The 14608-nt window shown below is 40.6% G+C and overlaps 1 protein-coding gene across 3 annotated transcripts in view; it reads left to right on the top strand.

Moving 5' to 3' along the window:
• Window positions 1–14608, top strand: part of DOK6 (docking protein 6) — a 280829-nt gene that overhangs the window by 84490 nt on the left and 181731 nt on the right. The gene's annotated exons all lie outside the window — the stretch shown is intronic.

The raw sequence follows: 14608 nt of genomic DNA, 5'->3' as shown, positions 1-14608 counted from the left end.
TATTCAAAGGGGCTTTCAGGTTGTGCAGGAAGGGAAATGAGAAACCCCTCCTACTGCCTGAATCACTCCATTGACTTGAATGGCTTACACCTCACAAAAGTACAGAGTAAGTCTGGGGCCAGCATTCCCAGGCTGGAACACCAGTGGAAACCAATTAATGTCAGCTCCACTCTGGGAATGCCCCCCTCCCCCCCCCCCCGCTGCTGTCCACTTAGGATGCCATGCCAGCTACACGGCACCTGTGATATCTTGGTTTTGATGTTGTGGAGCAGAGAGATAGTGACGTCTGGTTCATTTTCCCCCTACATCAGCAGGGCTGCCCCTTATGCAGTGGGGGCAAACTCTTTGGCATGGTCCTTCAGTGTTTCCTCTGCATATTCCCCCCACCCCCATATTTGAATTGGGCTATAAGTAATAGTAGTAGCATTATTCCTAATAAAAATATTTGTGAAATTAACTCAATTATAGTACTTCAATTTTGCTGTTTCTAGTGTTCAGCTTATCTTCCCTAGCCATGAAGTTTATTAACATGTGAAAATATCCTAACAGAAGTTATAGGCTATAGTACATACTGCCAAAAATGGTGGAAGGGAGCCATCCTATTTTTCTCCTTACAAACAAGAAGGAAGAGAATGCTGGCAGAGGACCATCTTGACTGCTTGAAGCAACTAGCAACGGGTTTGTTAAGAGAACATGTATTCTGATTTGAACATAAGGATTAAATGGTGAACTGTAAAAACTTCACAAAAGGAAGAACATTTGTTATACAGCAAATTAAGCATAGGCAAGACTTAATTAAAAAAAATTTGCCCTGCAATCTGTTATTTTGGGCCAAATAAGATCAAGCTTGATCATATTGTGTGATCATGGGTAATTCTTTTGGATGCTGATCTAGCATGATTGATATTCCTGAGAAGCTCAGTGTATCTTGTTTTTGCAGCATCCTAGATGGGTTCATTGTTCTTCCACTTTCTGGAGACATATGGAGAAGAGAGTTATGTATATACTTTGAAAACCTTTGCCTTTTTTAGCTTCTGGAGTATGACAATATTTCTTTTGTACAGTGACAATATTTCTTTTCCATTTCTGGATGACAACAGCCACAAATTATGCATTTCCTGCTTGACTTAAAAAAACAAAATAATGAAGCTCTATAAAATGATAGAATAATTTCAGGAGGATAGATAAATGCAAGAATTAATTTGTAGAATGGCATAAATAGTAAGCCTCTTGGGCAAGGACAGTGAACATCAGTTAGAAAATATATTTGTGCCAAATGCAATGAACCAGTTGAAAGAAAAACTTTCATTTAACATGAAAATATTGTTGCTGTCTCTCAGCCAGCATGTGTGCTATTTCTGTCTCTCATTACTTACACAGAAAGCCAATTCTCATAGTACATGAAGTTTCTAGTCAAGCCATACTTGACTTCCAGTGATTACACATACCTATTTGGTCATATGAATACTAATACTGTTCACTGTGGTGAACACAGATCAGTTGGAGAATGTTTGTAAGCTGCTTTGAACTTTTGGAAAAACAGTGAACACATTTTAAAAATTAACAACTGAATTTGTGATAGCTATAATTGAGTGTAATAGTATCTTAGAGACCAACCAGATTTTCAGGTTATAAACTTTTTTTGAGTCAAAGCTCCCTTTGTCAGATACCAGGGAGCTTTGACTCAAGAAGAAGAAGAAGAAGAAGAAGAAGAAGAAGAAGAAGAAGAAGAAGAAGAAGAAGAAGAAGAAGAAGAAGAAGAAGAAGAAGAAGAAGAAGAAGAAGAAGAAGTGGAGGAGGAGGAGGAGGAGGAGGAGGAGGAGGAGGAGGAGGAGGAGGAGGAGGAGGAGGAGGAGTTTGGATTTATACCCCATCTTTCTCACCTGTAAGGAGACTCAAGGTGGCTTATAAACTCCTTTCCCTTCCTCTCCCCACAACAGACACCTTGTGAGACAGGTGGGACTGAGAGAGTTCTGAAGAATTTTGACTAGTCCAAAGTCACCCAGCAGGAATGTAGGAGTGCGGAAACACATCTGGTTCACCAAAAGCTTATATCCTGAAAATCTCATTTGTCTCTGAGGTGCTACTTGATCAGATCTGGTTGTTATAGTGCAGACTAGCATGGCAATCCTCTGAAATTGAATTTGTGAGAATTGTTACCAAAGGCACTCCCTTTCACTTATATTGTTAGATGTGTGTGGGCTGTCTAACTTGGGATCAGGATATTCACCCAGTACTGTAACCTTTTGCGAGAATTAAGCTCAGTGACATGAGGAATCTCTTCCCATTTCTATGACCTGCATAGTTTAGAAAACTGGCACACTTGTCATTTAGGGGGAACACTTGCGCCTGGCATTTTGTGTACAGCTGAAAGGATTTTCCTGCCACCGTTTACTGGAGGTTGTTGCAGGACATTTGTCCTGAGGCTTTGATCCTGAGTGCCTTTTCATATCAAAGAGCACATAGCTATGTTCAGCCATTCAGGCAAATCTGCCAATATATAGTTTTCCTCTTTTTTAAAAAAAATGATGATTGTCTCAGTAGCTACATAGACACGAATATGAGAATCTTAGAAGATGTGTCTACCATCCATTGAAAAGCATTGGGTAGACCAGCCCTTCACGCACTGACTAGACGGTCCACAGAGGGCAGGTTTACTCAATGCTTTTCAATGGAAAGTAAAGCAGTTCTCCGAGTGGCTAAGATTCTCTTATGTGTATCTTTGAAGATAGCTCCTTGAATTTTTTTTAAAGGAAAACTGTATATCAGCAGAATAAGCTGAGTACAACTATGTACTATGTACTTTTGGGGCTGAAAAGGCACTCAGAGTCAGATCCTGCAGAGCAAACCTTCTGGGCAACCTTCAGCAAATGGAGGCAGGGAGAATCCCTTCAGCTCCACACAAAATGTCAGGCACAAGCAGAGTGTGAAACTGAGTAGAGGGTGAAATGGTCAGGCAGGAAAAATAAAATGCCTCCTGAGCTCTGCTTTCTTTAGAGCCAGGCAGGGGACGTCTTGCAGGCGCCTTAAGGAAAAAAAGTATTTTCAAAAAAAGATGCCTTGAGCTAAAATAAGGGATCCTGAGGGCATCTTGGGAAAAAAAGCTGTGTGGAATTCCTTTCCAAGATGCCTTTTTAAAGATCCTCATGATGTCTTGTGCTGTGTGGAATGGATGAATATGTGTAACAGATTTTCTGAATTCCTGGTTTTCATTTTCATTTTAGCTTGTCCCTTCCCTTGTGATATACTAATGTGATTTTAAAATATAAAACTCTGTTGATCCAGTGATATGAGGGCAACCACTGCTGTGAGATTTGGACTGGGAAAATGTGAGGAAACCTGTTCTGTGGAAGTCCCATAGCTATATCAGCTGTGCCACCAACAGGGAGAACATACAAGCCCAGCCCATACAATGGAAACCATCAAGTCTGATTAAATTGTGCTTCAGCATGTATCAGCTAAACTACATCTACACGTGGGACAGAGTTGACTTGTTTTATCTGCCTATCACCTTTTAATTTATTCATCAAGCAGCTCAGAGTGACATATGTAGTTCCCCCTTCTACTTGACCCAAGGTGACTCAATGAACTTTATGTCTGAGTAGAGTTTTGAATTCAGGCTTCCTCGGTTCTACAGCACGGTAACCTCTACACAACACTGACTCTGCTACTAAGGAGATACCTTTTTTAAAGTCTTCCACTTATAATTAAACAACTTCCAGGTGTTCTGTGATGACTCATGAGATTCTTGAAATACTCCATGAATAAACTGTACTTACTTCCAGTGGCAGCTGTAATCAAACACTACATCAATGCATAACAAGAATCCTTGGTTTACACTGATTGTGAAGTTTTCAATGCTTTGGATCCCCGGAGCAGTGGTGCTGGCAAGGGGAGGTGCCAAAGTATGTGGTGTGGCCTATGATGTCTTAAACTATCCTGCCAATGTGGGGAGGAACTGTGTTGTTGTAACAGAGAAAGGGAGACATAATTGTGTTCAACAGGGGCAGGTGCTAGTGTGAAACAATAACAGTTCCTCCTTTACCAGTGGCAGTGCTGTCACTGGATTTCAACAGTGGCATGAAGGAACCAATATTACCCATAATGATGATGCTAGTATGAAGTAGTATGCATTAGATTTTATGATACAAAACAATATACGATTTTGGTGATATAAAGGGTCTGGCTTTTAGGATTATGTATTCCTCTGCCTATTAACTGGTTTATAAAGGTTAATCATTGGAAACGGTTAGGAAAAGTGGATAGATTTATAAATGAAAATTATGGCAGTCATCAACCTCTTCTAATTAAAGAAAGGACATTGGAACCTTTTTTTAAAACTAACAGCTTTTAAAATACAAACCTGTGCATTTGCAAATAAGGTTTGGAAGAGCACTGCACTTTGGATAACAAGTTGTCCATTTCTTTACCATTAAAGCAGGAATAGAACTCTCAAGACAATTTACCCTCTTTTCTGGGGAAAAAAATGATCGACTACTCTATCCATGCTATTTAATTTACTCGATGGATGAAAGCCAGATGTTTGAAACCTCAAAACATGATGCATTGGTCTTAGGTAGAGCCAGAAAAAATACTTCAGGGAAGTGAAGGAATGACAAATACTATTACTAAGAAGTAAGGTTATTGGTATACATAATTCATATAAAAGTGGGTAATAACACAATATTTACTCTCTCTCCCTCTCTGAATCTGAATAGCCTGTAGGTAGGTCAGTAAATGGAAAAGGAAGAAATAAGAAAGGTGAACCACAATGCTATACAGTTTTGTTTAATATTACATTGAGGTTATAGAAACTGCAGATACAAATAAATTGCAAATGAGCATGCCAGACTTTCTCTTCCAGTGCCCCTGGTTGTGTTCTTCTTTACTCAGACCTAATTGATCTGTATGCATTGTACAAATTTGTTCTTTACACTTAGCACAAATGTGTTACTCTCCTTAGAACCCATGGAACTGCCCTATCTGAATATTTCTTGGAGGTCTCCCATCCAAATGCTATCCAGGATTAATCCTGCTTAGCTTCTGAGATCTGATGAGATCAGGCTAGCATGGGTATCCACATGAGGGCAAACAGGTTTTTTTTTAGGTGTACTGACATTGACAGCAGTTTTCAAAGGGATTTGAAAGGGATTTTGGTGTCTTGACAGTTCCATGGGAATGTCAACTCAATGCATGGTAGCTGTGAAGAAGGCAAACTCTATGCTGGGGATAATTAGGAAAGGAATTGATAATAAATGTGAAGATTGTCATACCCTTATATAAAGCAATAGTGCGACCGCACTTGGAGTATTATGTCCAGTTCTGGTCGCCGCATCTCAAAAAGGATATTGAAGGGATAGCAAAAGTGCAGAGAAGGTCAATGAGGATGATTGAGGGATTGGAACAGCTTCCTTTGGAGAGGAGCCATCTGAGGGGGGTTTGATTGAAGTCTATAAACGTATGCAGGGGATAGAAAATGTTGACAGAGAGAAATTTTTCTCTCTTTCTCATAATACTGAAACCAGGGGGCATACATGGAAAATGCTGGGGGGGAAGAATTAGGACTAATAAAAGGAAACATTTCTTCACACACATGTGATTGGTGTTTGGAATGTGCTGCCGCAGGAGGTGGTAATGGCCACTAACCTGGGTAGCTTTAAAAGGGCTTGGACAGATTTATGGAGGAGAAGTCGATCTATGGCTACCAATCTTGATTCTCCTTGATCAGAGATTGCAAATGCCTTAGCAGACCAGGTGCTCAGGAGCAGGAGCAGCAGAAGGCCATTGCTTTCACATCCTGCATGTGAGCTCCCAAAGGCACCTGGTGGGCCACTGCAAGTAGCAGAGTGCTGGACTAGATGGACTCTGGTCTGATCCAGCAGGCTCGTTCTTCTGTTCTTATGTTCAGCACATTTTATCGCCCCCCCCCCTTGAATTTAAACAATGTAAAAGAAATGCATGCTGTATGATCTTTGAGTTTTTACAAATATTATTACAATAAAACTAATTTCCATAGAAAGTTCTGAATTTGTTTTGGGTGTAACGTTTAAACCACACATGATTGTGAGTTTTACAGCCCAATCCAGAATGGGTTGGAGGGTTGGGATGGTGCTGCTGCAGTGGTGCTCCACCCCCTACAAAAGACTTTCCTGCAGCATGGGAATTCCAAAAAAGTTTTTTAAAAGTCTGAAAATCCTCCGGGGGGGGGGCAGAGATACGCCACAGAAAATGTGGTGTATCTCTGCTGGCGCCTCCACCAGTTCACAGGGCCTGGATGGGCATTAGAGAGCAACTAGAACAGACCTTCCCCTCCCCACCTCTGCCAGGCTGCTGGGGTAAGTATCCCCTTTGTTGGTGCATTTGCCCCTTGCATGGCAGGGTGATCTCTCATGTTGGTACTGGGCTGTGCTGTCTATAGAGGGGGATTTCCCCTCGGGTCAGACCACCTGTATTTCTTTGTTATTTAACCATAACATTAACATAGGTACTTCAAAAATTGTATAATGATTATATCAAAATAAATATGCTAGATGTTTTATTTAAATCATCAAAAATCTCTTAAAATGTTCAAATCCATATTTTTCTAGAAAATTCAATTCACTGGCTAGTATTGGGGTTAGAGCTGCAAAAACACAGGTGTGCTGTTGCTGTTTCTTTGCTATAATCTTTTACTTTTTATGTTGGAATGACGTGGAAGCAGCTATCTTACTGTGGATTTCTTTCTATGACCTGGTTGTACTTCTAAAACATTTTTATATTAGGTGCAATTTTTCTGTGACTACACTTTCAAATAAATTTACAATTTTTTCCTGTCTCCCAAGAGGATTCCATATCAAATAGAAGATGACTATAGATTTATACACCACTTTTCTCAACAGTAAAGAGTCTCAGGACTGTTCCGCAGGGGCTCCCGCAGCAGCTGCACACTGGCATATATGATGCCAGTGTGGCCCCGGGGCCATTTGCATGCTGAGGTGTGAGTGGCCCAGGAGCAGGCTCCACACGGAGGTGCCTCCATTTTGTTTCCCCATACTTACCTTCTCTTCCTGCAGAGCTCCGCAGGGATCCCGAAGGTCAAAGGGTGTGTTGCTTCCACCCTGTGGAGCTCTGGAGCTCCGCAGGGAGAGAAGGTAAGTATGGGGAAAGCAGGAGGTGCCTAAATGCGGCGCCTCCAACCCAGTGCCATTTGCATGGCGCCAGCTGGGAAATGCGGTTTCCGTGAAAAAGCACGGCGCTGCATCAATGCAGAGGCAGTAGCTGTGCGAACAGTGCCCCTGGATTGGTGCTTTTACCATTCCAGGGACACTGTTTTTGGCCTGTGCAGAGTGGGCCTCAGAGCAGCTTAAAATCCCCTTCCCTTCTTCTCCCCACAGCAAACACCCTGTAAGGTAGGTGGGGTTGAGAAGGCTCTGAGGACCTGTAACTGGCCTAAGGTCACCCTGTTGTCATCATGTGTAGAAGTAGGGAATCAAACTTTGTTCACCAGATTAGAGTCCACTGTTCTTAACTATGACACCATGCTGGCTCTCCTTGTAACTAGTAACAAGTCTGGATAATTCCTTAATTGTATTTGACAATTGGCCTTCATTTATACCTTGATATTATTAGCATCCATATGACAAACCAAAGATGTAATTATGGCTGAAATGGAAACTTTATGTTTGGAGTGTACCCTTGTAGGTGAGAGATTGCAAGATGGAAACCTTCCTCAAGACGAAAGTATATAAAATAGAAAGCTTTGTTAAAAGTGTTCTTTAATTTCCTGCATGGGGAAAAAAAAAGTTAATGGAAGACCATTTGGTGGTATTCCCATGTAGGCTCTGAAGTGATATAATAAAAATACAGGTTTGCCATCTCATTAGGAACTAGACCAACCATTTTAACAGTTTAAAACTAATCAAAGTCTTTTGTAGGTGGACAGTGAAGGCTAAAGTCTGTATAATATGTAGCCATTTCATATTATATATTGCATTTTCTCCTAAAAATGGTTAGTGATTCTGTTAAAGAATATAGGGCTGCATTAGGATTGCAACTTACCCATTCGTGGTGGGAGTTCTCCTGCCACTACTGTCATGTCCCTCATGCTTGTTCACTAGAGAATCTGAGGAAAATGGGTGAGAGTGATGCTGTTTGATGTCACAGCAGAAATTTTGACGATAGGAATGCTAGGAATTCTGAAAGTATCATCACATCACTTGAAGATAAAACCCAGAAGTGAAATTCCCTTCTCTGTGCCTCACCCTAACAACTTCTGGGGTTGAGGGAGGCCTAAAGGCTGTAATAGTAAATTGAACTCTGGGATTGAGGGAAGAGGCCTGGGATAGTTAGACTGCATCTTGTTGTCGTTTTTTTAAAATAATGTTCTATAAGAATATGGGTTGAAGTTTCAAAATGCTACCCAAGGTTTAGTATTGTCAATCAAATTTACATATGCAGATATTTTACTGCTATATGATAATGTTACCTGAGCTAATGTTTGTATTGTTTTATGAATATGACTATAAGTAATGGCACACATTCATAGTTTTATATGTTACAGTGACTGAGCATAATGATTAAGCCTTGTAATTAGGTTTCTGGTTAGATCAGTGGTGGCGAACCTATGGCACGGGTGCCAGAGGTGGCACTCAGAGCCCAGTCTGTGGGCACGCGTGTACAGAGTTCATCATGTGATAATAGTGTAATTATTTCAGGGAGATTATTAGCATTTAACCTAAGACCTAGTTTTGAGGAAGCAGTGTAGGTAACCCTGTTAAGCGGTGTTAAACCCTACTGATTTTCATGGGAAGAACGAAAGCGTAATCCTTTACCTGGAAGTAAGCTCAGTTGCTGGCACAGTTGCTTCAAAGCAAAGTCACCAATTACCACCAAGCTTACTCCTGAGTAACGCGCACCTTGGAGCCAACCGTTTTTCTATACTAAAACCTCAGCATTCAGGTTAAATTGCCATGTTGGCACTTTGCGATAAATAAGTGGGTTTGGGTTACAGTTTGGGCACTTGGTCTCAAAAAGGTTCACCATCACTGGGTTAGATCCATAATAAGTTTTTGTTTGGAAAATTTTAAAAAAAATCAAATGGTAGATCTTCCATGATCTGTTTCATGAAGATCATTCGTGCCAATCTTTTCCTTTCCTAATTACTCAGTTTGGTAATAGTTTATGGATTTGCTACTGGAGCCTCATGCGTCAACTCCAATCTCCAGCAAACTGGCCCCCTTTTCCAATGCCAAAGGAATGTAGGATGGGTTAAACAGTACTTGTAGACGATAACGTTAGGAAGTAAAGTTGAAATACTTCTCTTTGCTTTAATGTGGCTTTCCACAAAATGTGCTTTTTGACCCTGTCAGTAGTTTATGAGGGGGAAAACAACAGAGCATTAACAAAAGAGAGTCCTAGGAGAGAGAGAAAAAATGTGGAATAAAATGTTGTTTGCCATTAGTTCCCCTGCTTTTTAAAAATTAATACACTTATGCTCTGTTTTCTCCCTCTCCCCGATCTATAACTGAGAATTAACAGAGGTATTTTCAGTCTAGCAATGGGGGATTAAAGAAGGGAAATTAAACTGTTAGAATGCATTTATTTAGAGAGCCATTTCGCTTTTATTGAAGAGAATTTCCACCCAATTTAACAAAATAATTTTCTTTACAGAAGTGTAATTGGCAATTAAAATTATGTTGGATAGACCTTGGTACACATTTTCTGCGTAAACAGAGCTGTGGAAAGGGGCATTGCTCAAATTATTTGAGTGCCTCTGTGTGAAGTGTTCAAGTGTCATTTGATGGTCTTCAAAGAAAATAATGGGGCAATGAGACTATACCTTTCAAATAATTGCCCTTGTGAATTTGGAGGCACAGCATGCAAGAACTTAATCAAAACTTAAGATAAAAACACCTCATTGGCATAACCTCATAAAAAGTAAACAACCAGCTAGAAGGCTTTGATCTGATCATTTGTACCATTATAACCAGTTATTGTAATTTGCTTGAAAGAGGTAAACTGAACGGAAAATGGCCACTGTATAGTAGGGATTTTTTTCTATTTGAATTTTTTTTGTCTTGGGTCTTATTCACATTTTAAACACCTAAACTGAATGTACAGTATAATTGGTAAAGACACGCACTGCAAAGTGTGAAACTATAATATGCATTTGTATATAAGCCAGGCCACATATACATACAAACTATGATTTGCACTTGCTTGAATGAATGTCCAAAGTGATTCAGGCTCACTTATTGCCAGCTTAGGCGGATTTTGCATGGGCCAAAAACAGTAGTGTGAAAACGGTGTAAAATAGTTTAAAATGGCGTAAAAGGGTTTACACCGTTTTCACACTGTCTTCATACCACTGTTTTTGCCCCATGCGGAATTCGCCATGGTTTCCCTTTTCTTCCTCACCTCACATTCACATTCTAAACAGTGGTGTAATTCTAGCTTGAAATCTTGGCTGTTAGGGCAACTATAACTTGCTGGTTCAAATGTAATGCCACTGGACTGTTGTGAAAGCAGAAGCATTGAACTCAGAAGCATGATGAGAATCACTCCATGGGCTGGAAGGGAAAGGAGTCTATGAATGATGAATACTCATAAAACAAGAGTTCTTGCAAGTTCAAACCATCATTATTGTAGCAAGATGGAAATGTGGTAGGAGGTCCAAGAAGCCAATGTGGATGAACAGAGAACTCTACAATGAACTAAGGAAGAAAAGGAACTATTCAACAAATGGAGGCAAGGACATACCACTACAGAAGAATATCTGCAGTTGCTGTAGGGCGGATACTTGCAGATTCCGCATGGGCCAAAAACAGCGGTGTGAAAACGGTGTAAACTCTTTTACACCAATTTAAACCATTTTACACCATTTTCACACCACTGTTTTTGGCCCATGCGGAATCCGCCTAGGTTAATCATCAGAGAGGCTTAAGCTCAGAATGATCTGAGGCTCACTACAGCAAAAAAAAGCTTCCTTGAATATATAAGAATCAAATGCAAGGTAAAAGAGGTGATAGGCCCACTACTGGGTAAAAATGGAGAAACCCTGACAGATGACAGAGAGAATTCACCACTCAATAGAGTGGGGGTCAGTGCAACACAATAACAAAATTTTGAGACTTGTCCTGAAAATTGGTTTAGTTTAGACAGCCTTACTGTACAGGCAGGCCAGTGGCCATTTGAGAACCCTCAAGGAACTGGCAAAAGGGAGTTTGCAGAGCCAGCAAATCCATCATCCCTCAAGACCACCCTGGAAGACACTTTTATTCCTAGGCTGAATCCTAATAAATATCTCAGCCAGGCTTTGGGATCCTTGTTTTCTGGGACTTCTTCCACTATTTTGCTTATTTGTTTCACTTTCAAGCATGGGCCTGTCTGCTCATGAGACATCTGCTGGCTTTTGCCCTTCAAAGTTAGGGAGTATGGGTTGTTTTGGTCTTGTGAAGGCTGTATGGTTTCCTTCCTATGATATGGGAGAATGCTGTTCCCCCTTGGAAAGTGGAACTGAGAGATGGTGTTGTATGATGTGAAGCAGCATGGAGAGTGGTAAAATAGAAGATTTTGGCTCTTAATCTTTAGTTCTAGCAATGGAAGTCTAGATGCTTTAACCTGATGCTGTTTTCAATAAAGCAAATTGTTTGAACATGAAGTCTCATTATGGGACAGGCTAGGGGGAAGACAGTTTGCCACATCTATGTGTCTGTCCTGCAGGAAATATGTGGTGTAGATGACAGCCATGGCCAGCAACACCAACACAGATGGGGGCACTACTCTGCAACCTATTGATGAGGGGAACAGGGAGCCCCTCAATTTGGGAGGGGAACTCTCCAAGCTGGATGGAGGGATGGAGCTGCAGTGAATCCTACCCCAACAAGACCGGACAATGCCAGACTGAACAGTTTTCCATGACAACGCCAGGTGGGGTGACCTGGAACATAACTGAACTCACAGAAGCAAGGGAGTCCTACTGGTCAGCCACCATGGACTGGGACTTCTGCTTCTTGGAGGCAGAAAATGATTTAGCTTTACCAAATCACCAACCCTAATTTCAAACTCACAAGATGTCATAATCCCGCTGTATGCTGCATTAGTCAGGCTCCATCTGGAGTACTGTATGCAGTTCTGGAAGCCTCACTTGAAAAAGAAAGTGGACAAAATGGATCAGGTCAGAAGAGAGTGATAATCAGGAGTCTAGAGTCCAAGGCCTACAGAAAATGGTCAGGTTGCTGCCTGGTTAACCAGAGGGAATAAAATGGCAGAATAGGGAACAGCCTCATGGCTGTTAGAGCATCCTTACTGAAAGTTCTTTTGAAAAGTTATGACAACTACATCCCATAGCCACATGGGCAATCCAATACTTTTGCATGCTATCACATTCCCTGTTGTTGCATCTCTAATATTCAGTTTGTGAAATAAATAAATTGAACAGGTGTGTATTTATTATACAGTTTAAGAGTAAGTGATTATATATGTACACATACTATCTAATGTGCATATCCTCTTTATTTTGATTATTTAAATAAAGTGTGAGGAGGGCCATGCATTATTTTTAAAAATTATTTCAGGGTTGTTAATATTTCATTTCTATTTAATCACAAATACACTCAACCTTAATTGTAATAATACAATTCATCTGGGTAGTTATACTGATTAAACTTAAAAGAAAAATGTAATTAAATCCTCTCTAATGCTATTCAGATTGAAATTTAACATTCTGCTATTTGAATTTGTTTTCTTCTACAATTATAAACAGATTTAATCTGAAAGTGCAAATGTAAAAGCATTTTTCCCTCTTTATTGACCATGTAATGATCTGCCATTTTCATATTAAATTGTAGAATGCACCCAATGCGCACTGAGAAACTATCTAGTTGTATATAAGTAGCAGTGTACGATTTCATTGGAATTTAACCACTGTAATTAATTTTGAAATGTGGTTTGTCTAAAACCTATATTCGGGGTCACTAACCTTTTTGCACCTGCAGTAGGGTTTCCAGATACCCCCAGTAACTGTCATAGTGAGGAGGAAGGGAGAATATTGGAAGCTAATTTTAAAAGAGTTTACTCACATAAGTTTAAATTATGGGTGGAAAGGTATCAGCAGGATTTTAGTAAAATATTTTTACAGCATGAGTTGTTCAACAGGAATTGGCTACCAGGGAGTTGGTGAGCTCCCCCTCACTTGTAATCTTTAGGCGGTGGCTGGATAAACACTAGTCAGGGATGCTCTCAAGTGATCTTGCATTGAGCAGGGGATTGGGCTGGATGGCCTATATGACACTTTCCAACTGTGTGATTTTATGATTCCACCAGAGCATCCTCACATTGTCAGCAATGTGGTGACATTACTTTTGATGAGCTCTGGAAGTAAAATTGACACTTCACCAACAGTGTGGGAACTAGGCCTCAGTGCAACACTGGTAAGACTCCCACTGGGCAGCTGAACAGCACAAGGTGGAGGGGGCATAAAGTGTGAAATCCTCCACTGCCAGCAGAGGGTATGGCAACTTTAACCTGTGGGCATCTTTGGAATGCCTCAAGGTGGTAAGTGCAAGTCCAAAATGGTTACCGCAGAAGGTGGAGCCAACCACAAAAGGCCTTGGACCTCTTAGAGTAATCCATAACTCTTAGAATAGTGCTTCAGCATTTAGGAAGAAGCATTTTCCCTCTGCTCTACATTTTCTGCTTGTATCCTGAGCTGATTACATTTCACTTTTATATCCTGAGCTCAGTGACGAAGGGAGGGGAAACTGCGCCCGGGACATGAACTGCCCGTGCATCCCTTCCTGCCCCTGCCCTACCTCACCCCGCCCCCTCCCACCCCCAACATGCCCCACCCCACCCGCAGCATGCTCCCGGTCCTGCCCCAACATATCACTGCAGTGGCGGCACCTGGGGCGAGCCACTCCAGATGTCCCCATTGCATCTCCCCCTCTGCCTGAGCTCTTTCTTTGTATCATCCCTCCCAGCTTCTGTCTAAAATATAAAGACTCAGAAATTATCCATTCCAATTTGTACCTGACAAAGTAAGCTTTAACTTTCAAAAGCTTACATCCCAACAATCTTGTTTGTCTCTAAACAAGATTTTATTTAGTTGGTTGGCTGTTTAGTTAGCTAAACATATGGGTTAGCAGTAATGATGTTATCACCTTGCAGGCTTTTTAAATGGAAGAACAACTGAAAAGTAAAAGTTTATATTCATATATATGTAGAGAACTTGGGTGCAATTACCTTTATGCTGTAATAGTGTATGTAAAACCAATTCAACTGAAGAGCAAAGCAGACTGTTGAAAATAGCTTCATCAACTTTTTCAATGCACTTTTTGTGTGTGGGGGAAACTGTAGTTTAATTTTGCTTTTTTTCAATTTAGCTTTGTTTTTCTGGAGCTTTTAAGTTGCTGTTAGAAATCAGCATAATAAAATATCACTTTAGGGTGTCATTGCCATTTCTCTTTGTACTACAGAGAAATTAGGAGCAAATTACATCCAGTCCATAGGGAAGAATGATTCTGATTTCTCATTCATTAAAATAAAATAAAAACCACATCTGCTCTATTGGACCAGTAAATACGTGCAAGTGATGGTAAAGGAAAATACCACTAAATGTGTCCAATCCTGT

This window comes from Sphaerodactylus townsendi, linkage group LG09 (genome assembly GCF_021028975.2).
Source record: "Sphaerodactylus townsendi isolate TG3544 linkage group LG09, MPM_Stown_v2.3, whole genome shotgun sequence".
NCBI lineage: Eukaryota > Metazoa > Chordata > Lepidosauria > Squamata > Sphaerodactylidae > Sphaerodactylus > Sphaerodactylus townsendi.
The sequence above is the reverse complement of the archived record's forward strand: the minus strand, read 5'-3'. Positions and strand labels throughout refer to the sequence as shown.